Source organism: Eumetopias jubatus, unplaced genomic scaffold, assembly GCF_037043125.1.
Source record: "Eumetopias jubatus isolate StellerSeaLion01/CBP00866 unplaced genomic scaffold, mEumJub1_p1.0 scaffold_11, whole genome shotgun sequence".
NCBI lineage: Eukaryota > Metazoa > Chordata > Mammalia > Carnivora > Otariidae > Eumetopias > Eumetopias jubatus.
The window spans coordinates 58,622,704-58,647,947 of NW_028274817.1; the positions used below are offsets into that span (position 1 = coordinate 58,622,704).

Consider the following 25,244-nt stretch of genomic DNA (forward strand, 5'->3'; position numbering starts at 1 on the left):
GAGACCGGGGACACGGGAGTGACTGCTTTTCTCTGGGGGTGCACTGAGGAGCGGGGCCCCGAGTTCTCAGCTCCTCCGGGTGGAGATTGGGAGGCCACCATTTATGCCCTGGTCCTCCAAGTCTGTACCGAGAGTTTGCAGGGAACAAAAGCTCATGAGATCAAACCCGAGCAGCTTGCTTAGCCCGGACCAACAAGGGCGGGGCAATTCAGCCTCCGGCAAAGACATTTGGAAACCACAACAACAGGCCCCTCCCCCTGAAGATCAGCACGAACAGCCAGCCAAGACCACGTTTACCGATCAAGGAGAATGGGAGAACTCCAGCGCTAGGGGAATACTGCACATAGAATTCATGGCTTTTTTTTTTACCACGATTCATTAGTTCATCAAAGTTAGTTCTTGTTAACTGTTTTTTTTTTATTTTTCTTTTTCCCTTTTTCAACCAACATCTTATCAATCCTTTTTAAAACAAATTTTTTATTTTTCATTTTTAGAGTCATATTTTATCCTTTCATAGTAGTTACCCTTATTTTTGGCATATATATATAAGTTGTTCTCTCTTTAAAATTTTGAGATACAGTTTCTTCTAACAGATCAAAATATACCCTAAATCACTAGTTTATGGCTTTGTTCTAGTCTCCGGCCTGATCACATTCTCTCCCTTTTTCTTTTTTTTTTTTCTTAAATTTTCTTTCTTTTTTCAAACAACTTCTTATCTTATCAAGTCCTTTTATAAAATCTTTTATAATTTTCATCTTTACAGTCATCTTCCGTCCCTTCATTGTATCAACCTTTATTTTGTACATATATGTCTTTCTTCCTTTAAAATTTTAGGAGGCATTTTTTTCTAACAGACCAAAATATGCCCAAAATCTAGTGTGTGGCACTGATCTATGCATTAGCCTGATCATATTTGATCATATTCTGCTTTTTTTGTATTGTTCTGTTTTTGTTTTTTTTTTCTTTTTTTTCTCTTTCTTTTTTCTTTCTTTCCCTTTCTTTTCCCCTGGTTTCAGGTCTTTTCTGATTTGTATACAGTATATTTGCTGGGGACGTTGTTAACCTGTTAGCATTTTGTTCTCTCATTCATCTATTCTCCTCTGGACAAAATGACAAGACGAAAAATATCACCTCAGCAAAAAGAACAAGAGGTAGTACCGTCAGGCAGGGACCTACTCAATACGGACATTAGTACGATGTCGGACCTAGAGTTCAGAATCATGACTTTAAAGATACTAGCTGGGCTTGAAAAAAGCGTGGAAGTTATTAGAGAAACTCTTTCTGGAGAAATAAAAGAACTAAAATCTAACCAAGTCGAAATCAAAAAGGCTATTGATGAAGTGCAATCAAAAATGGGGGCACTAAATGCTAGGATAAATGAGGCAGAAGAGAGAATCAGTGATATAGAAGACCAAATGATGCAAAATAAAAGGCTGAGAAAAAGAGAGAGAAACAACTACAGGATCACGAGGGCAGAATTCGAGAGATAAGTGATACGATAAGATGAAACAACATTAGAATAATTGGGATCCCAGAAGAAGAAGAGAGAGAGAGGGGGGCAGAAGGTATATTGGAGCAAATAATAGCAGAGAACTTCCCTAATGTGAGGAAGGAAACTGGCATCAAAATCCAGGAGGCACAGAGAACCCCTCTCAAAATCAATAATAATAGGTCAACACCCTGACATCTAATAGTAAAACTTACGAGTCTCAGAGACAAAAAGAAAATCCTGAAAGCAGCTCGGGAGAAGAGATATGTAACCTACAATGGTAGAAACATTAGATTGGCAACAGACCTATCCACAGAGACCTGGCAGGCCAGAAAGGACTGGCAAGATATTTTCAGAGCACTAAACGAGAAAAATATGCAGCCAAGAATACTATATCCAGCTAAGCTGTCATTGAAAATAGAAGGAGAGATAAAAAGCTTCCAGAACAAACAAAAACTAAAGGAATTTGCAAACACGAAACCAGCCCTCCAAGAAATATTGAAAGGGGTCCTCTAAGCAAAGAGAGAGCCTAAAAGCAGCAAAGATCAGAAAGGAACACAGACAACAGACAGTTAACAGTCACCTTACAGGTAATACAATGGCACTAAATTCATACCTTTCAATAGTTACCCTGAATGTAAATGGGCTCAATGCCCCAATCAAAAGACACAGGCTATCAGATTGGATTAAAAAACAAGACCCATCAATATGCTGTCTGCAAGAGACTCATTTTAGACCCAAAGACACCCCCAGATTGAAAGTGAGGGGGTGGAAAACCATTTACCATGCTAATGGACACCAAAAGAAAGCTGGGGTGGCAATCCTTATTTCAGACAAACTAGATTTTAAAACAAAGACTGTAATAAGAAATGAGGAAGGACACTATATCCTACTTAAAGGGTCTATCCAACAAGAAGATCTAACAAGTGTAAATATCTATGCTCTGAACATGGGAACAGCCAATTATATAAAGCAATTAATAACAAAAGCAAAGAAACACATTGACAACAATACAATAATAGTGGGGGATTTTAACACCCCCCTGACTGAAATGGACAGATCATCTAAGCAAAAGATCAACAAGGAAATAAAGACTTTAAAAGACACACTGGACCAAATGGACTTCACAGACATATTCAGAACATTCCATCCCAAAGCAACGGAATACACATTCTTCTCTAGTGCCCATGGAACATTCTCCAGAATTGATCACATCCTAGGTCACAAATCAGGTCTCAACCGGTGCCAAAAGATTGGGATCATTCCCTGCATATTTTCAGACCACAATGCTTTGAAACTAGAACTCAATCACAAGAGGAAAGTCGGAAAGAACTCAAATACATGGAGGCTAAAGAGCATCCTACTTAAGAATGAATGGGTCAACCAGGAAATTAAAGAAGAACTAAAAAAATTCATGGAAACCAATGAAAATGAAAACACAACTGTTCAAAATCTTTGGGATACAGCAAAGGCAGTTCTGAGAGGAAAGTATATAGCAATACAAGCCTTTCTCAAGAAACAAGAAAGGTCTCAAATACACAACCTAACCCTACACCTAAAGGAGCTGGAGAAAGAACAGCAAATAAAGCCTAAACCCAGCAGGAGAAGAGAAATAATAAAGATCGGAGCAGAAATCAATGAACTAGAAACCAAAAGAACAGTAGAACAGATCAACGAAACTAGGAGCTGGTTCTTTGAAAGAATTAACAAGATTGATAAACTCCTGGCCAGACTGATCAAAAAGAAAAGAGAAATGACCCAAATCCACAAAATCATGAATGAAAGAGGAGAGATCACAACCAACACCAAAGAAATACAAACAATTATAAGAACATATTATGAGCAACTCTATGCCAGCAAATTAGATAACCTGGAAGAAATGGGTGCATTCCTCGAGATGTATCAACTACCAAAATTGAACCAGGAAGAAATAGAAAACCTGAACAGACCTATAACCACTAAGGAAATTGAAGCAGTCATCAAAAATCTCCCAAGAAACAAAAGCCCAGGGCCAGATGGCTTCCCAGGGGAATTCTATCGACATTTCAAGAAGAATTAATACCTATTCTCCTGAAACTGTTCCAAAAAATAGAAATGGAAGGAAAACTTCCGAACTCATTTTATGAGGCCAGCATTACCTTGATCCCAAAACCAGACAAAGACCCCATCAAAAAGGAGAATTACAGACCAATATCCTTGATGAACATGGATGCAAAAATTCTCACCAAAATACTAGCCAATAAGATCCAACAGTACATTAAAAGGATTATTCACCACGACCAAGTGGGATTTATCCCTGGGCTGCAAGGCTGGTTCAACATCCGCAAATCAACCAATGTGATACAATACATTAACAAAAGAAAGAACAAGAATCATATGATCCTCTCAATAGATTCAGAAAAAGCATTTGACAAAGTACAGCATCCTTTCTTGATCAAAACTCTTCAGAGTATAGGGATAGAGGGTACGTACCTCAATATCATAAAAGCCATCTATGAAAAACCCACAGCGAATATCATTCTCAATGGGGAAAGGCTGAGAGCTTTTCCCCTAAGGTCAGGAACGCGGCAGGGATGTCCACTCTCACCAGTGCTATTCAACATAGTATTAGAAGTCCTAGCCACAGCAATTAGACAACAAAAAGAAATCCAAGGCATCCAAATCGGCAAAGAGGAAGTCAAACTCTCACTCTTTGCAGATGATATGATACTGTATGTGGAAAACCCAAAAGACTCCACCCCAAAACTGCTAGAACTCATACAGGAATTCAGTAAAGTAGCAGGATATAAAATCAATGCACAGAAATCAGTGGCATTCCTATACACCAACAACAAGACAGAAGAGAGACAAATCAAGGAGTCAATCTCATTTACAATTGCACCCAAAACCATTAGATACCTAGGAATAAATTTAACCAAAGATGCAAAGGATCTGTACTCAGAAAACTATAAAATACTCATGAAAGAAATTGAAGAAGACACAAAGAAATGGAAAAACGTTCCATGCTCATGGATTGGGAGAACCAACATTGTGAAGATGTCAATGCTACCTAGAGCAATCTACACATTCAGTGCAATCCCCATCAAAATACCATCCACTTTTTTCAAAGAAATGGAACAAATAATCCTAAAATTTGTATGGAACCAGAAGAGACCCTGAATAGCCAGAGGAATATTGAAAAAGAAAAGCAAAGCTGGCGGCATCACAATTCCGGACATCCAGCTCTATTACAAAGCTGTCATCATCAAGACAGTATGGTACTGGCACAAAAACAGACACATAGATCAATGGAACAGAACCGAGAGCCCAGAAATTGACCCTCAACTCTATGGTCAACTTATCTTTGACAAAGCAGGAAAGAATGTCCAATAGAAAAAAGACTGTCTCTTCAACAAATGGTGTTGGGAAAATTGGACAGCCACATGCAGAAGAATGAAACTGGACCCTTTCCTTACACCACACACAAAAATAGATTCCAAATGGTTGAAAGACCTAAACGTGAGACAGGAGTCCATCAAAATCCTAAAGGAGAACACAGGTAGCAACCTCTTCGACCTCAGCCACAGCAACTTCTTCCTAGACACATCGCCAAAGGCACGGGAAGCCAGGGCAAAAATGAACTATTGGGATTTCATCAAGATAAAAAACTTTTGCACAGCAAAAGAAACAGTCCACAAAACCAAAAGACAACAGACAGAATGGGAGAAAATATTTGCAAATGACTTATCAGATAAAGGGCTAGTGTCCAAAATCTATAAAGAACTTATCAAACTCAACACCCAAAAAACAAATAATCCAATCAAGAAATGGGCAGAAGACATGAACAGACATTTTTCCAAAGAAGACATCCAAATGGCCAACAGACACATGAAAAAGTGCTCAACATCGCTCGGCATCAGGGAAATCCAAATCAAAACCTCAATGAGATACCACCTCACACCCATCAGAATGGCTAAAATTAACAAGTCAGGGAACGACAGATGTTGGCGGGGATGTGGAGAAAGGGGAACCCTCCTACACTGTTGGTGGGAATGCAAGCTGGTGCAACCACTCTGGAAAACAGTATGGAGGTTCCTCAAACAGTTGAAATTAGAGCTACCATTCGATCCAGCAATTGCACTACTGGGTATTTACCACAAAGATACAAATGTAGGGACCCGAAGGGGTACGTGCACCCCAATGTTTATAGCAGCAATGTCCACAATAGCCAAACTGTGGAAAGAGCCAAGATGTCCATCGACAGACGAATGGATAAAGAAGAAGTGGTATATATTCACAATGGAATATTATGCAGCCATCAAAAGGAATGAGATCTTGCCATTTGCAATGACGTGGATGGAACTGGAGGGTGTTATGCTGAGTGAAATAAGTCAATCAGAGAAAGACATGTATCATATTACCTCACTGATATGAGGAATTCTTAATCTCAGGAAACAAAGTGAGTGTTATTGGAGTGGTTGGGGGTGGGAGGGATGGGGTGGCTGGGTGATAGACATTGGGGAGGGTATGTGCTATGGTGAGCACTGTGAATTGTGTAAGACTGTTGAATCACAAATCTGTACTTCTGAAACAAATAACGGAACATATTTTAAGAAAAAAGAAAAAGAAGAAGATAACAGGAGAGGAAGAATGAAGGGGAGTAAGTCAGAGGGGGAGAGGAACCATGAGAGATGATGGACTCTGAAAAACAAACTGAGGGTTCTAGAGGGGAGGAGGGTAGGGGGATGGGTTAGCCTGGTGATGGGTATTAAAGAGGGCACATTCTGCATGGAGCACTGGGTGTTATGAACAAACAATGAATCATGGAACACTACATCAAAAACTAATGATGTAATATATGGTGATTAACATAACAATAAAAATTTAAAAAATCCAAAAAAAAGAGACACCCCATTGTGATGTATAAATTCAATAAACATTTTGTCAAGTGTCAAGAAGAAAAAAATGTGATCATTTCAATAGGTGTAGAAAAAATATGTGACAAAATTCAACATCAATATATGACAAAAACTCACAACAAAGTGGCTGTAGAAGGAATGTACTTCAACATAATAAAGGCCATATAAGACAACCCACAGCTAACATACTCAGTAGTAAAAAGCTGAAAGCTTTTCCTCTAAGATCAGAAACAAGGAAAAGATGCCCACTCTCAACACTTTTATTCAACATAGCATAAGAGTCCTAGCTGAAGGAATTAGGAAAGAAAAAAATAATAAAAGGTATCCAAATTGAAAAAGAAGAAGTAAAATTGTCACTATTTGCAAATTACATAATATTATATATAGAAAACTCTAAAGATTCTACCAAAAATATTTAAAAACTATTAATGAACTTTGTAAAGTTACAGGATACAAAACTAATATACAGAAATATGTTGTATTTCTATACACATTAATTAATTATGAGAAAGAGAACCTAAGAAAATAATCCCTTTTACAGTTACGTTAAAATAAAAAAAATACTCAGGAATAGGTTTAACCAAGGAAGTGAAACACTTAGACTTGGAAAACTATGACATTGATAAAAGTAATTAAAGACAACACAAATAAATGAAAAGATATTTTGTGTTCATGGACTGGAAGAATTAATTTCATTAAAATATCCATTCTACCCAAAGCAATCTAAAGATTCAAGGCAATCCCTATAAAATACTAATGGCATTTTTTACAGAACTACAACAAATAATCCTAAAATTTGAAGGGAATTACAATAGATACCAAATAGCCATAGCAATCTTGAGAAAGAATAAATCTGGAGGTATCATATGCTACCTGATTTTAAAGCATACTACAAAACTATACTAATCAAAACTATGTGGTACCTGAACAAAAAGAATACATAGGTCAATAGAACAGAATAGATAGCCCAGAAATAAACCTACTCTTCTATGATCAATTTATCTACAACAAAGGAGGCAAGAACATACAGTGGAGGAAAAAAACAGACTTTTTATTAGTGTTGTAAAAGTGGACCACCTTCTTTCAGTGAATACAAAAATAAACTCAAAGTTGATTAAATGCTTAAATATAAGGCCTGAAACCGTAGAACTTCAAGATGAAAACATAGGCACTAAGCTCTTTCACATTGATCGTAGCAATGTTTTATTGGATGTATTCCCTCAAGCAAAGACAATAAAAGCAAACATAAACAAACGAAAGGACAGCAAACTAAAATATTTTGTACAATGAAGGAAACCATCAACAAAAGAAATAGGCAACATACTGAATAGGAGAAGATATTTGCAAATGGTACATCCGATACAGGGTTGATATAAAAAAGATATAATAAACTTGTACAAGTCAATAAAAAAAAAACATTAAAAATGGTATAGCACCTGAATAGGCATTCTTCCAAAGAAGTCATACAGATGGCCAACAGGCAGATGGAAACATGCTCAATATCACTAATCTTCAGGGAAATGCAAATCAAAACTCTAATGAGACACCAACTCACACCCATCAGAATGGTTATTATCAAAAAAAGAGTGTTGGGGAGGATATGGAGGAAAGGGGACCCTTGTGCACTGTTGGTCAAAATGTAAATTAGTGTAGCCACTATGGAAAACAGTATGGAGGTTCTTCAAAAAATTAAAGATTGAATTACCATGTGATCCAGCAATTCCACTTCTCACTATTTATCCAAAGAATGTAAAACACTAATTCAAAAAGATAGACATATACCTATGTTTGTTTCAGTTTTATTTACTATAACAAAGATATGGAAGGAACCTAAGTTTCCATTAATAATAAATGGATAAAGAAGATCTCCTCTCTCTCTCTCTCTCACACACACACACACACACACACACACACACACAAACACAGTGGAATATTACTCAGCCATAGAAAAGAGTGAAATCTTGCTAATTTCAACAACATGTATGGACATAGAAGGCATTATGTTAAGTGAAATAAATCAGACAGAGACTGAATGACATATGACATAAGATTTCTACTTATATGTGAAATCTAAAAAAAATAAAACAAACTAATAAAACAAGAATAGAAGTAAGCTCATAGGTGCAGAGAGCAAACTGATAACTGCCAGAAGGGAGGGGGTAGAGGGATGCGTGACATAGGTAAAAGGGACCTACAAACTTCCAGTTTTAAAATGATTAAGTCATGGGGATGTAATGTACAACATAACAAATATAGTCAATATCATTGTCATAATTTTGTATGGAGATTGATGGAAAGAAGATTTGCAGTGGTAATCATTTTGTAATGTTAAAATTATCAAATAAGTGTGAGATAAATTTGAAACTAATATATATTGTATTTCAATCATAGTTCAATGAAAAATATAAAATAAAAGAACTAAAGAAAAGTAATAGGAAAGGAGAACTAAAGAGTAATAAGAGGGGGTGCCTGGGTGCCTCAGTCATTAAGCTTCTGCCTTCAGCTCAGGTCATGATCCCAGGGTCCTGGGACCAAACCCCGCATCAGGATCCCTGCTCCGTGGGAAGCCTGCTTCTCCCTCTCCCACTCTCCCTGCTTGTGTTACCTCTCTTGCTGTCTCTCTCTCTGTCAAATAAATAAAATCTTAAAAAAAAGAGTAATGAGTACTAAGAAAAAATTTCAAATAAAGTATTTAAAGTTACAAAGATAATAAAGGAACTAAAAACAAAGACAGAACCATATTTAGGAAAAGAGGAGAAGAGGAGATGGTGCATGTGAACAAAATATTCACCCATTATGGAAAAATGTCAGTAGGAAATGTGTAAAATTGATAAGTAATCATATAAATATATTATTTAGAGATATGGAAGTAGCCACCAAACTAAATGCAGATTCACATTCACATGTATGTTTGCCTAGACAATTTTACTGGTACTTGAATATCTTATCTTCAAATGCGGTGATACTGCTTTAAATTGCAGCAATTGTGGCTTTTGAAAAAATAGATCAAATCAAGTAATGGTAGTGACAGGAAAAAAAATGACCCCTTATGTCATAAGTATATATTGTTTCTTTTAAATATTTATTTATTTCTTTTAGAGAGAGAGATAGAGAGAGAGCATGAGCAGAAGGGGCAGAAGGATAAGGAGAGAGAATCTCAAGCAGACTCCACCCTAAGCATAGAGCCAGACATGGGGCTTGATCTCATGACCATGAGGTCATGACCTGAGCCAAAATCAAGAGTCAGATGCTTAACCAACTGTGCCATCCAGGTGCCCCCCATAAGTATATATTGTAAATACAACTCTAAAATTGTATTTTAAACTCTAGAAGTCATAGTAGTACTTAAGAATTCCATTATCATTTCCTGAGAAAGATTTCATGAGATAATAATTTTCATTTGATGCCATTATTATGTCTTGTATTCTAGTAGTTTAGCCACCTCTACTACTAGAGGGGTGTTCATCAAGGGTATTCTATTCCTCTTCCATCCTAACTATGGGCAGATATATGGCCTACCTCTCTTAAACTCCATTAGAAAACACAAAACACTTGCTTCTGTGCTATTCACTCCAACTTCAATTTATAGCTCATTTAGCTCAATTCCTCATTTTGGAGATGAAGAAACAACCCAAGAATAGGAAAAGGATTTATTTGTTTTACTTTATCATGAAACATGTGTTTTAGGGTGAAAATTATAGAGTCCCAACAGTTATATAGTTCTTATGTATTTAACTTCAACTTGTGTATTAGCTAATTTTGTACAGAGTAAGTAATCTGAGGTGGATTCCAGTTTTACAAACATCTTCTTTCATTGAATAGAAACAATGAATAATTTTGCAGCCCCCTTCTTTGTTTTTTCTGGTTATTTGATTTGCCTTCACTTGACTCCTAATTAACTGTAGTAAATGACAATATAAGATATTTAATCAAATGCTATTATTGTGTATAATACCATATAATTTCTGGGTGCTCCATAAATGAAAATATCTTCTGGAAAATAAAATAAGCTATCAGTTGACTGTTTCTATTGATAAGAGGGTGATACTTAACATATCGATTTATTTTTTGACTTAACATTTTATACTGAATTGGTTTCTTTTACCTTGTGTTCATATTGTTCAAAGAAAATTAAAAATCTATACACATTAATGGAGAACTCTTCATATGAGTAAGGCTCTATGAATATGTATAATACAAACCTAGATATATTACTAAGCAATTTACATGCTTCATTTTCCTATAAGGAAGGTCTTATTAATGTCCCTTTTTACACTTGAGGAAAAGGATATTCCAAGGGATTAAGAAAGTTATGCAGAGGTATTCTGCAACTAAGTGATAGAGTAAGAATTAAAATCAAAGCTGTCTGACTCCAAAACTGTAGGAAGTAATAACTACACTATACAACATTTATGATGCTCTCCATTTTCAACTTATTTAGGTATTTTGAGGGAGATCAGGAAATTTTTGCTAACACATTTTAGGGCACTAGAACCTTGATTATCACAATGCTCAGAGTTTGGGACTTGATGAAAGCTTATTATTTACTATAGGATTACCTTTTTTTTTTATCCCCTGTTGAAACTACCTTATGGAGAAGATAATTTTCACCAATGTAGAAAGCCAAGAACAAAAAAAAAAGGAATTACTACATATATTTGGCCATATAAAGATTTTTAAATTTTTGCATTGCAAAAAACAAACACATAAAAAGCAATAGATATATGAGAGTTGGGGAAAATACAACAAAGAAGAAAAATGAAAATTAATATCTATAATATCTATAATAATATAACATCTATAATAAAGAAAGTTATAAACTGGCAAATAAATAACTGATGAGAAAAATAGAGGCTACAAAGGCATGATTCTCAAATGATCAAACCAAAGTGGACAAAGTATATTCCAAATATATTCAAATTCACTAGTAGTCAGGGAAATGTAAGTCAAAGTATGTGAAGTATTATGCATCCATTATAATGGCAGAGGAAAAACTGTAACATCTATTGCTAACTTAGCTGCAGAGAAGTATGTATTATTTTCCTGCCTTTAAATAAAACTAACAAAACATCACTCTTTCTTCTGCTCTCTGCCACACTTCTCTCCCCCGTGTGTGTATGTGTGTGTGTGTATTTCAAGGTTTGATATGATAAAGTGAATCTTAGAGAAAAATAAAGAATGATACATAGTAGGATGTTGTTAAATGTTATCTGGAGAAAAGAAAAGAAGTAGAAATGAATGAGGGAAGAAATGGGGAGTGGGAAGACAAAAAAAAATTTAAAAATAACTGATGTAAGGCAAATCCAGAATATATGGCATCTTGGAGTGTAAAATTATGTGTGTGCTTTCATAAATAAGTTGGAACTAAAAGCGATAGCATTAGATATATATCAACTGACTTATAGGGATAACCTGGATATTGTCAACTATAGGAGTAAGTTATAAAGTACTGCATATTTATGATTTTAGTTTAGTCAAAAAATTATCTATCTGCTTACATGTACTTGTATGTACAAGGAGATTGTGTAAAAGAAAAAATGAACACAAGACTAGGGATGGATGTGTGAATAAGTTAGACATACAGGAACGAGCATAGGGTATTATTAATCTTTTTACATATTTTGATTATTTTAATTGTTATAATAAATTTGTATTACTTTTGTCAGTAAAAAATATATACAAAGAAAAAAATTGATCATAAGAAAAAATCAATAAGGAAACATCAATCTTAAACAACACATTATACCAAATAAACTTAACAGATATATATAAACCATTGTAAACAAAAGCAACAAAATATATATTATTTTCATTTGCACATGAAAAATATTCCAGGATAAATCATATGTTAAGTCTTATGACTTAAGACTTTTAAGACTTTAACAGTCTTAAAAAATTAAAAAGATTGAAATCATATATTTTAAAGATTTTATTTATTTATTTGACAGAGAGAGAGAGAGACAGTGAGAGAGGGAACACAAGCAGGGGGAGTGGGAGAGGGAGAAGCAGGCTTCCCCGTGGAGCAGGAAGCCCAAAGCGGGGCTCGATCCCAGGACCCTGGGATCATGACCTGGGCCAAAGGCAGCCACTTAACGACTGAGCCACCCAGGCGCCCCGAGATTGAAATCATATTAAGCATCTTTTCTGACCATAATCATATTATAAATAAAATACAAGAAAACAAGTGGAAAATTTACATTATGTGGAGATTTAAAAACATGCTACTAGATAACCAATGTTACAAAGAAGAAATCAGTAGAAAAATTAAAATATAACGTGACAAATTAAAAATAATATACAAAATATGGAAAGACCCCAGATGTCCATCAACAGATGAATGGATAAAGAACGGGTTGCTCAGCCATCAAAAAAAAAAAAAAAGAAATCTTGCCATTTACAGTGTTGTGGATGGAACTAGAGGGTATTAGGCTGAGTGAAATAAGTCAGTCAGAGAAAGACAAATACCATATGATTTCACTCATATGTGGAATTTAAGAAACAAAACAGATGAACATAGGGGAAGGGAAGGGAGAATAAAAGAAGATAAAAACAGAGAGTGAGGCAAAACATAAAAGACTCTTAACTATAGGAAACAAACTGAAGGTTTCTGGAGGGGAGGTGGGTGGGAGGATGGGGTAACTGGGTGATAGGCATTAAGGAAGGCACTTGATATCATGAGCACTGGGTGTTATATGCAACTGATGAATCATTTTAAATTCTATCCCTAAAATTAATAATACACTGTACATTAACTAAATTGAACTGAAATTAAAAAAGAACAACTAAAGCCCAAATTTACTAGAATGAAGGCAATAACAATGATCAAAGCAGAAATAAATGAAATAGAGACTAATAAGATAATAAAAAAAATCAGTGACAGTAAGAGCTAGTGTTTTGAAAAGATAAACAAAACTGATAAACCTATAACTAGACTCACCAAGAAAAACATAGAAAAATGTCAAATAAATAAAATCAGAAATGAAAAAAGACAGCACACTGTTACAATACAAATGCAACGGATTTTAAGAGACTACTATGAAGAAGAAATTGATAAATCCTAGCAACATACAACATTACAAGACTGAATCAGAAAGAAATAAAATATCTGAGCAGACTCATTACTAGTAAGGAAATTGAATGAGTAATCAAAAACCTCCCAAAGAACAAAAGTTCAGGATCAGAGGTCTTCCCTGGAGAATTTTACCAAACATTTAAAGAAGAACTAATATCAATCTTTCTCAAACTCTTCCAAACATACAGAAGAAGAAGTAACATTACTGAACTCATTTTATAAGGCCAACATAACCTGATACTAAAACCACACAAAGATACCACAAGAAAAGAAAATTACAGGCCAATATCTCTGATAAATATAGATAAAAAGTCCTCAACAAAATATTAGCAAAACTGAAATCAACAATATATTGAAAGGATCATACAACATGACCAAAGGGGATTTATTCCAGGGATGCAAGGATGGTTCAACACCTGCAAATCAATATTATACATCACATTAATGAAACAGAAGATAAAAATCATCTCAATAGATGCAGAAAACACATGTGAAAAAATTCAACATTCCCTTACAATAACTCAACACTCTGGGTATAGAGAGAGTGTACCTCAACATAAGTAAGGCCATATAAGACAAAACCCACAACTAATATCATACCCAATGGTGAAAAACTGGACATTTTCCCTCTAAGATTAGGTATAAGACAAGAATGACCATTCTCATCATTTTTATTCAACACAGCATCGGAAGTCCTAGCCAGAGCATTTAGGTATGAACAGGAAATAAAAGTCATCCAAATCAAAGAGAAGGGGGATTAAGAGGTACAAACTTCCATTTACAAAATAAATAAATCACAGAGATAAAATTGCACCATAAGAAATATAGTCAATAAGATAGTAAAAATATTCGGAGACAGATGGTCAGTACACTTGTCATGATGAGCACTGAGTAATGTATAGAATTGCAGAAACATTATGTTGTACATTAGAAGTTAATATAACACTGTATGCTAATTATAAATCAATTAAATATTCATCCAAATAAAAAAGTCCCCCAAATTGGAAAGGAAGAAGTAAAATGGTATCTACTTGCAGATAAAATGATATAATACATTAAAAACATTAACTCCACCAAAATCTGCTAGAACTAACAAAAAGCATTCAATAAGGTTGCAGGATACAAAATCCATACACAAAAACTTGTGTTTCTACACAATAATAATGAAGTAGCAGAAACAAAAATGAAGAAAACAATTCCACTTACAGTTGCATCAAAAATAATAAAATATTCAGGTATAAATTTAACTAAGGAAGTGAAAGACGTGGATTTGGAAAACTATAAGACATTGATGACAGAAATTGAAAAAGACAAATTATAAATAGATATTCCATGCTAATGGATTGGAAGAATTATTATTGTTAATTTGTCCACGTTACCCAAAGCAATCTACAGATTTAACACAATCCTTATAAAAATTCCAATGTTGGGGCGCCTGGGTGGCTCAGTTGTTAAGCGTCTGCCTTCGGCTCAGGTCATGATCCCAGGGTCCTGGGATCGAGCCCCACATCGGGCTCCCTGCTCCACGGGAAGCCTGATTCTCGAACTCTCCCACTCCCCCTGCTTGTGTTCCCTCTATCGCTGTCTCTCTCTCTGTCAAATAAATAAATAAAATCTTAAAAAAAATTTTCAATGGTATTTTTCACAGAAATAGAACTAACAATCTTAATATTTGTATGAAACTATAAAAGATCCTGAAAAATTAAAAAGTAATCTTTAGAAAAAGGAATAAAGCTGCAAGTCTCATGCTACCTGATTTCAGACTATACTATAAAATTACAGTAGTCATAATAGTATGGTTCTATGGCCCCAAAACAGACAACAAGATCAATGGAGCAGGACAGAGAGATCAGAAATAAACCCAGACACATACAGCCAATTTAGTTATGACAAAGGAGCCATGAATATTAAATGAGGAAATGGCAGTGTCTTCAATAAATGGTGTTGGGAATACCAGAGTCACATGCAGAAGAGTGAAACTGGACCACTATCTTACACCATATACAAACAACTCAAAAATGATTAAAGATTTAAATGTAAGACACTAAACCATAAAACTTTTAGAAGAAAATATAGACAATAAACTCCTTGACATTAGTCTTAGTGAGTTTTTTTTTTTTTTGGATTTGACTCCAAAAGTTATGGAATAACACAGGAATAGTCACAGGAATATAAGGCACAGCATAAGGAATACAGTCAAGTATACTGTAGTAGTGATGTATAGCAACAGATGGTAGCTACGCTAGTGGTGAACATAGCATAATGTAAAAAGTTGTTAAATCACTATGTTGTACATCTGAAACTGATATAACATTGTGTGTTGATTATATTCAAAGAAAGTAAAATCTCTCACACACACACATGCTACAGTGTAATTCAGCCATTAAAGAAGAAAATCTTGTACTGTGTATGAAACTTGAAGGAATTATTTCTAAGTGAAGTAAGTCAGAGAGAGACAAACACTGTATGATTTCACTTATATGTGGAAAATTAAACAACAACAACAACAACAAGAGGATGGATACAGAGGACAGATTCGTTGTAAATATGTGGAGCCTGGGGAATGGATGAAGTAGGTGAAAACAGTTAACAATTACAAACATCAAGTTATAAACAATTAAGTCATCATGATGTAATGTACATCATGGTGACCATAGTTCATTATATTGTATAGTATATTTGACAGTGCTAATAGAGTAGACCCTAAAAATTTTCATCTTAAGAAAAAATTTCGTATTATATATGGTGATGGATGTTAACTAGATTTATTGCGATGATCATTTCTCAATATATCCAAATACTGAATCATTATGTTGTATATCTGAAACTATTATAATTTTATAGGCCAATTATATCTAAGTAAAAAGAAAAAAATAGAATGGGAAACAAATTCTCTAAACATTACATCAGTTTTTTACCTCAGTAAGTGAAGTATAAAGAACTTTTCAGGAGAAGCCTGGGGATATGGCAGAGTAGGAGGAACCTAAGCTAACTTTGTCCCACTGATACACCTAGATAACAGCCACATTAGTGCAATCAACCCAGAAAATGACCTGAAGACTGGCAGAACAGACTCTCCACTGTTAATCAGAGAGAGGAGGCCACATAGAAAATGGTAAGAGAGACAGAGACCTGATCGAGAACAAAACTCACAGTAAGTCTAACCACAAATGAGAGGGACACTACAAGCACAAAAAGGGGAGATGAACAGACCCCACATCAGGCACTCCAGACATGAGAAACCTTCACTGGGAGTATGAGTTCCCAAAACATTTGACTTTTAAAACCAGTGGGGTTTAAGGTCAGAAGTTTTTACAATCAGTGGGGCTTAACCCTGGATACTTTAAAAATAAGCTGGCTCAGCTCTAGGAAAGCCTGAAGACAATAGGAATCTGAGTCACTGCCTGTAGAGAAACAGCATAAAAAGCAACCCTACTGAGATACAGCATAGAAGCAGCAATTTGAAATGTGCCTGAGGCATAGGGGAAGGAAACTTATTTATTAATTTCAGAACACGCACTAGAGGGGCAAGAATACTAAGAAACTTCTTCAAGAACAAAAGAGGTGGCAGGCACCATTTTCCCCTATACCTCCAGCATAGATGCCCAGACATCTGCAGGAACCAGTGCAAACACTCCCCACAAAGCTTGTAACACTGCACACCCCACTCCTGTGTTCTCCTGTAGATCTTCCCCATTTAACCCCCAAATTCAGCTAGAGTCCCTACAAAGTGGCTCTAGCCAGGTCTCATCTTGCAATCAGCCCTGGTAGGGAAAGGTACCTAGCTGCTAAGATCATACCCCCTACCCCAGCATCGTCCTGCAGACTTACCCTATCCAACCCATCCCCCTTGGCAGGAGTCCCTACAAAGTGGTGCTTATTGTGTCTCATTCTGGAAGAGGACCCAACAGTGACCAGCACCATTCCAAAGTGACTCTTGTCTTAAGGATAGGGGAATGTAACCACACACACTAGTTCTATTGCAGCCTCAACAATGGGCTGGAGCAAACATCTGATCTGATTGCTAGCCCTGATCTGATTGCTAGGCCACCAAGGAAACCTCAGAGGGGAAGCTTAAGGAGAGAGCCCTGTAGTTTGAGGTCATTGCAATCCCCACAGTCAAACTGGGGACAAAAATCTGGTCTGAATATAGGTACCAAAAAAAGTCTCTCAGGGGAAAATGCAGGAAGAACAACCTGCAGTTCAGTGTGACCACAGCCCTGCCTGGCAAACAGAGTCTGATCCAATTACAAGCTAAAAGCAGCCCCGGACTGGTCCTCAACTGGACAGGGATCAAAACTGCTAACTAAAGGGGGTCATTGTAGCTGACTGAACTGAAAGCAAACATGGCTCGACCACAACAGTAGGGTGCATACAACACACATTAGAGACATCCTTGAAGGGCTTTGTTCTGGTGAAAAGGGGACTTTGCACTACAGGGCACTACAGGACATTTTCTTCATAACATCACTACTTTCAAAGTCAAGAGATACAGTTGACTTTCCTAATACATAGAAACAAACACAGGGATTTAGACAAAACTAGGAAACAAAAATATATCCCAAATGAAACACCAGAACAAAATCAGAGCAAAACAGCTAAATGAAATGGAGATAAGCAATATGCTTGACAGAGAATTCAAGGTAATGATCATAAAGATACTGGATTTCAGAAAAGAGTGGAGGATGTCAGTGAAGCTTGACAGAGAATTCAAGGTAATGATCCCAAAGATACTGGATTTCAGAAAAGAGTGGAGGATCTCAGTGAAACTTTAAACAAAAAGAAAATATAAAAAGGAACCAATCAGAGGTGAAGAACTCAATACTTAAAATTAAAAAATACACTAGAGGGAAAAGTAGTCCAGAGGAAGCAGAAAAAAAAATAATAAAAATGAGCACAGGGTAAGAAAGCTCAGTGAAATCATCAAGCTTAACAATATCTGCATTATAGAAATCCCAAAAGGAGAGAAAAGAGATAAAAGGGCAGAAAATGTACTTGAAGAACTAATAGCTGAAAAATTCCTGAATCTGGGGAGGGAAACAGAAATCCAGATCCAGAAACGCAGACAGTCCCCCAAAAAATCAACCCACAGTGGTCCACACCAAGGCACAGAATGATTAAAATTGTAAAAAGCAGGGATAAGAGAGAATTTTAAAAGGAACAAGAGAAAAAAAAACAGTTATATACAAGGAAAATCCCATAAATCTATCAGCTGATTTTTCAGCAGAAACTTTGCAAACCTTGAGAGTGGTATGATATATTTAAATACTGACAGGAGAAAACGTACAGGCAAGAATACTCTATCCAACAGGCTGTCATTCAGAATAGAAGAAGAAATAAAGGGTTTCTCAAACAAACAGAAGTTAAATAAATTCATCACCACTAAACCAGCTTTACAAGAAATGTTAAAGCAAATCCTTGACTAGAAAGAAAAGGCCATATGAAGAGTAAGAAAAATAGAAAAGAAAAAAAATCATAGGTAAATACAAACATAATAAAGGCAGTAGATAAGACACTTATACAACCAATATGGAGGTTAAAGCACAAAGCAGTAAAATCAATTTTATGTAAAAATTTGTCATATGATTCATAAAATAAAAGAATGCAGTCTTTTTTGAAGATGGCACTGAAGGCTAAGAAGGAAGCCTCTGCCCCTCCCAAAGCCAAAGCCAAAGCAAAGGCTTTGAAGGCCAAGAAAGCAGTGCTGAAGGCATCTGCAGTCACAAAAAAAAGATCCGCATGTCACCTACATTCCGACGATCCAAGACACTGCGTCTGCGGAGGCAGCCCAAATATCCTCGAAAGGGCACCCCCAGGAGAAACAAGCTTGATCACTATGCCATCATCAAGTTCCCCCTGACTACTGAGTCAGCCATGAAGAAAACAGAAGACAACACACTTGTGTTCATTGTGGATGCCAAGGCCAATAAGCACCAGATCAAACAGGCTGTGAAGAAGCTCTACGACATTGATGTGGCCAAGGTCAACAGCTTGGTCAGGCCTGATGGAAAGAAGAAGGCATATGTTCGATTGGCTCCTGACTATGATGCTTTGGATGTTGCCAACAAAATTGGAATAATCTAAACTGAGTCCAGCTGGCTAAATCTAAATATAAATTTTTTCACCAAAAAGAAAATGTAGTGTCACATCATATACATAAAACATGAGGGGAAGTAAAAAATTAGTGCTTTTAGAATGGGTTCAAACTTAAGCAACCATCAATTTAATATAAAATGCTATATTCATAGGATGTTATATATCAACCTAATGGTAACCACAAATTAAAAATCTGTTAGAGATATGAAAAAAGAGAGAGAGAGAGAATCCAAACATATCACTAAAGAAAACCAGCAAACCACAAAGGAAGAAAGCTAAAGCAGGAAGGAATAGAGAAGAACTACAAAAACAGTCCTGAAGGAAGTAACAAAATGGCAATAAGTACATACCTATCAATAATTAATTTGAATGTATATGGACTAAATGCTCCAATGTAAACCCATAGGGTGACTGAATGGATGAAAAAGCAAGATCAATCCATATCCTATGCTGCCTACAAGAGATTTACTTCAGGCTGAAAGATACATTCAGATTTAAAGTGAAAGGATGGGAGCTAAGATGTTGGAGTGGTAGGGGGATCCTATGCTTGCCTTGTCCCTTGAAAAGAGCTAGATAATTATCAAATCATTCTGAACACCCAAGAAATTGATCAGAGGCCTGAGAACAATCTGTACATATAAAGGGAGAGAAAAGGCCAAATTGTGGAAGGTAGAAGCAGCAGGGAGTTGATTTTGGGGAGAAAAAATTGCAGGTGCTGCTGGGGGAAGGATCTCTGATCATGGAGAGAGGAGACAGAGAGAAAGAGAGATAAAGAGAGAAAGCAGCATGCAACAGATTGCACAAGAAAAACTCTTCCTTGAAACCATTGCCTGGGAAAAGGAGAGAGGTTGATTATCACAAGTTTTTACAAGCAGGGGAGCTCAAATTCTGAAGTTTTAGAAGTTCAGGCCATCACCCGGGTCATGTGTGGTGGGCTTAGTGGTTCTTATGTGGGGAAGGAGGGCAGAGGCCCAAATCAGAAAGCATGGTCTGAGGATCTCATGGGATCTCTCTCATGCACCAGGAGAAAAATTCCTCTTCTTAAAGTGCATTTGGGAGAGGTGGCACTGCCTCTCAGGGATCAAGAGACAGGTGGGCACAATTTAGTGACCACATTAATTAGCATAGCAGCAGAGGCACCTGCTGAAGGAAACTAACCTGGAAGCCAGCTTTTGGCTGTGTTTTACCATAAGCTCCCAGGCCCTGCATGGTCATGCGATTGCTTATCTGGGACAAACCTGCACCAGCAACAGCATGGGGAAACCTCCCCCAGAAGATCAGCATGGGTCTACACCACTCTAGGTCCCTAAAATTTGGAGTTTTTGAAACCCAGCTGTGCACCTGAGGAAAAACACAGGAGCTTTGCACCACCAGGCAGGCAGATGGCACAGACACAGTGTGAAAGCAGGGTTCTGATGGAAGTCAGGGACACAAGAAGGGGAGATTGTATGCTCTTCTGTGAGGGCTTCCTGAACAGCTTCAGGCTTAAACTGTCCTGTCTGGGGACAAGATAACAGTGTGATACAATTCCCCCTGCCCCACCCATCAGCACTGACAGACTTCAGTGTTCAATACTGTGCCCCTCAGTGGAGGCTGGAGCCATTTAACTAACCCCCACCTCACTGCTCCCTGCAAGGTGCATCTTTACTAGGGCAAGTCAGCCTGATAAGAGCAGTAGGCCCCTCCCCCAGAAGACCAGCACAAACCCCCAGATGCACCAAACCTACTGATCATAGAGTGCTGCAAACTTCAGCTCTAGTGGAAATAAGGTCAGGCTTATTTTAATAAGCAGACAAAAAAAAAACTATTTAAAACACCACACACTGGACAAGGTCCAAATACTTCCCACTGTTATCAAGGAGAAACTCTGCAGAGACCTGACCTGAGGGATAGAGAAGCCAAAACAAAACAACATAGCGAACACTCTGAATGACCTCCTGAAGTGCAAGGCCCTGGACACTATAGGATCTCTTCTTAACATAGCCATTATTCTCAGGAGTAGGAAATTTAACAGGCTTTCCTAACACACACACACACACACACACACACACACACACACACACACTAAAAACTGACCTAGACAGAATGCAAAGATGGAGGAATTTGCCCCAAAAGAAAACATGAAGAGGTCATGGCCAGTGATCTAATCAAAACAGATATAAGTAATATGCCTAAACCAGACTTTAAACAATCTTAAGGATACAGGCTGGGCTTGAGAAAAGGATAGAAGACATGAGAGAATCCCTTCCTGCAGGGATAAAAGAACAAAACACTAGTCAGACTGAAATTAAAAATGCTTAATCAAGATGAAATACTGACTGGATACAATAACAATGAGGATGAATGAAACAGAGGAAAGAATCAGTGATATAGAAGATAAAATTATTGAAAATAATGTAGCTGAAAAAAAGAGGGAAGAAAAGTATTGGATTAAGAAGGTAGATTTAGGGAACTCAGCAACACCATAAAGTATAACAACATTCATATTATAGGAGACTCAGAAGAGAGGGGAAAGGGGGCAGTAGTTTTATTTAAGGAAACAATAGCTAAAAACTTCCCTAGTCTGGGGAAGGAAACAGACATCCAAATCCAGAAGGCACAGAGAAATCCCATCAAATGCAACAAAAGCAGGCCTACACCAAGATATATTGTAGTAAAATTTTGGAAATATAGAGATAAGGAAAGGATCCTGAAAGCACCAAGGGAAAAGAAATCCCTAACCTACAAAGGAAGACAAATCAGATTTACAGCAGATCTTTCCACAAAACCTGACAGGCCAGAAGAGAGTGGCATGACATATTCAATGTGCTGAATGGGAAAAATATGCAGCCAAGAAGACTTTATCCAGCAAGACTATCATTCAGAATACAAGGAGAGAAAGTTTCTGAGACAAACAAAAACTAAAGGAGTTCTTAAATGCTAAGCCAGTTCTGCATTAAATATTGAAAGGGACCATTTGAGTGGGAAAGAAAGACCGAAAGCAACAAAAACTAGAAAGGAACAGGGAAAGTCTCCAGAATCAGGGACACTACAGTCGCTATAATAAACGAAATGGCACTAAATTCTTATCTATCAATAAGCATGCTAAATGTAAGTGGACTAAATGCTCCAATCAAAAGACATAGTGTATAAGAATGGATAAAAAAATAGGACACATTTATATGTTAAGAGACTCATTTGAGACCTAAAATCACCTCCAGATTAAATATAAGGGGATGGATAAGCATCTGTTATGCTAATGGACTTCAAAAGAAAGCCAAAGTAGCCATACTTAAAACAGACAAACTAAATTTTAAAACAGACTGTAACAAGAGATTAAGAAGGGCACTATATAATAATAAAGGGGTCATTCCAACAAAAAGATCTAATTGTAAATATTTATGCCTCCAACTTCGGAACATCCAATTATATAAATCAATTAATAACAAACATGCAGAAACTCATTGATAATAATACAATAAAAATAGAGGATTTTATCATCTCACTCACAGCAATGGTCAGATAATCTAAATAGATCAACAAGGAAACAAGGGCTTTCAATGACACTCTGGACCAGATGGAATTAACAAATACATTTAAATCATTTCATCCTAAAGCAGCAGAATACACATTCTTCTCTAGTGCACATGGAACATTCTCCAGAATAGATCACATTCTGGGTCAAAAATCAGGCCTCAACAAGTAGAAAAAGACTGAGCTCATATGACGCATATATCCTGACCACAGCGCAATATACCTTGAAGTAAAACACGAGACAAAATTTGGAAAGAACACAAATACATGGAAGTTAAAGAACATTCTATTAAAGAATGAATGTGTAAACCAGGAAACTAAAGAAGTAATTTTAAAAAATACATGGAAGCAAATGAAAATGAAAACACAATAGTCTAGAACTTTTGGGATGCACCAAATACAATCATAAGAGGGAAGTATATAGTATTGCTATATATACCTACCTCAAAAAGAAGAAAAAATCTCAATTTTGCAAACCTAACCTAAAAACCTAAAGGAGCTAGACAAACGACAACTGAAGACTAAAGCCAGTAGAAAAAGGACAACAATAAAGATTAGAGCAGAAATAAATGATATACAAATAAAAACAGTACAAAAAATCAATGAAACTAAGAGCTGGTTCTTTGAAAGAATTAAAAAAATTTGATAAACCCCTGGAAAGACTTATCAAATGGAAAAGAGAAAGTGCCCAAATAAATAAAATCATGAATGAAACATGAGAGATCACAACCAACACCACAGAAATACAAAGAGTTATGAGAACATTATGAAAAATCATATGCCAACAAAATAAGCAATCTGGAAAAAAAGGAAAAATTACAAGAAACATACAAACTACTAGAACTGAAACAGGAAGAAACAGAAAATCTGAAGAGACCCATTAACAGTAAAGAAATTTAATCACTAATCAAAAATCTATCAACAAACAAAACTCCAGGGCCAGATGGCTTCCTAGGGGAATTGTACAGTCATTTAAAGAAGAGTTAATACCTATTTTTCTCAAACTGTTCCAAAAAATGTGGAAATGGAAGAAAACTTCCAACCCCCTTTTACAAGGCCAGCAATACCTTGATTCCAAAACCACACAAATACCTGAATAAAAAACAGGAATACAGGCAAATATCCCTGATGAACATGGATATAAAAATTCTCAACAAGATGCTAGCAAAGTGAATCCAACAGTATATTAAAAGAATTATTCAACAAGATCAAATGGAATTCATTCCTGGGTTGCAAGGGTGGTTCAGTATTGGCAAATCATTCAATGTTATAAACCACATCAATAAAAGAAAGGGTACAAAACACACAATGCTCTCAATAGATGCAGAAAAATCATTTGACAAAATACAGCATACATTCTTGATAAAAGCTCTCAATAAAATAGGGATAAAGAGAACATTCCTCAACATCATAAAGGCCATATAGAAGAGACCCACAGCTAATATCATCCTCAATGGGGGAAAACAGAGCTTTTCCTTTATGGTCAGGAAAAAAACAAGGGTGTCCACTCTCACCCACTATTTAACATAGTACTGGAAGTCTTACCCTCCACAATCAGACAAAAATAAAAAAATAAAATGCATCTGAATAGGCAAGTAAGAAGTCAAACTTTCACTATTCACAGACATTATACTTTATATAGAAAACACGAAAGACTCCACCAAAATTTACTGAAGCTGATTCTCAAATTCAGCAAAGTCGTAGGATATAAAATCAATGTACAGAATCCTTTTTCATATGTATACACCAATAAAGATTCAGCGGAAAGAGAAATTGATCTCATTTACACTCACACCAAAAACGATTATATACCTAGGAATAAGCATAACCAAAGAGGTAAAAGATCAATGCTCTGAAAACTATAGAACACATATGAAAGAAATTGAAGAGGACACAGAGAAATGGAAAAACAGTCCATGCTCATGGACTGGAAGAGCAAATATTGTTAAAACGTCCAAAATCTATGCATTTAATGCAATCCCTATCAAAATACCATCAGCATTTTTCATGGAGCTAGAACAAACAATCCTAAAATTTGTATGGAACTCAAAAAGATCCTGAATAGCCAAAATAATCTTGAAAAAGAAAAGCAAACCTGGAGGCATCACAATTCCAGACTTCAAGCTGTATTACAAAGGTGTAGTGATCAAGACAGTACAGTACTAGCACAAAAACA

At 36.3% G+C, this 25,244-nt stretch overlaps 1 pseudogene; it reads left to right on the top strand.

Annotated features, from left to right (window-relative positions):
- The first annotated feature begins 19,079 nt into the window (after positions 1-19,079).
- On the top strand, positions 19,080-19,543 carry LOC114207566 (large ribosomal subunit protein uL23 pseudogene; annotated as a pseudogene).
- The last annotated feature ends 5,701 nt before the right edge of the window (positions 19,544-25,244 follow it).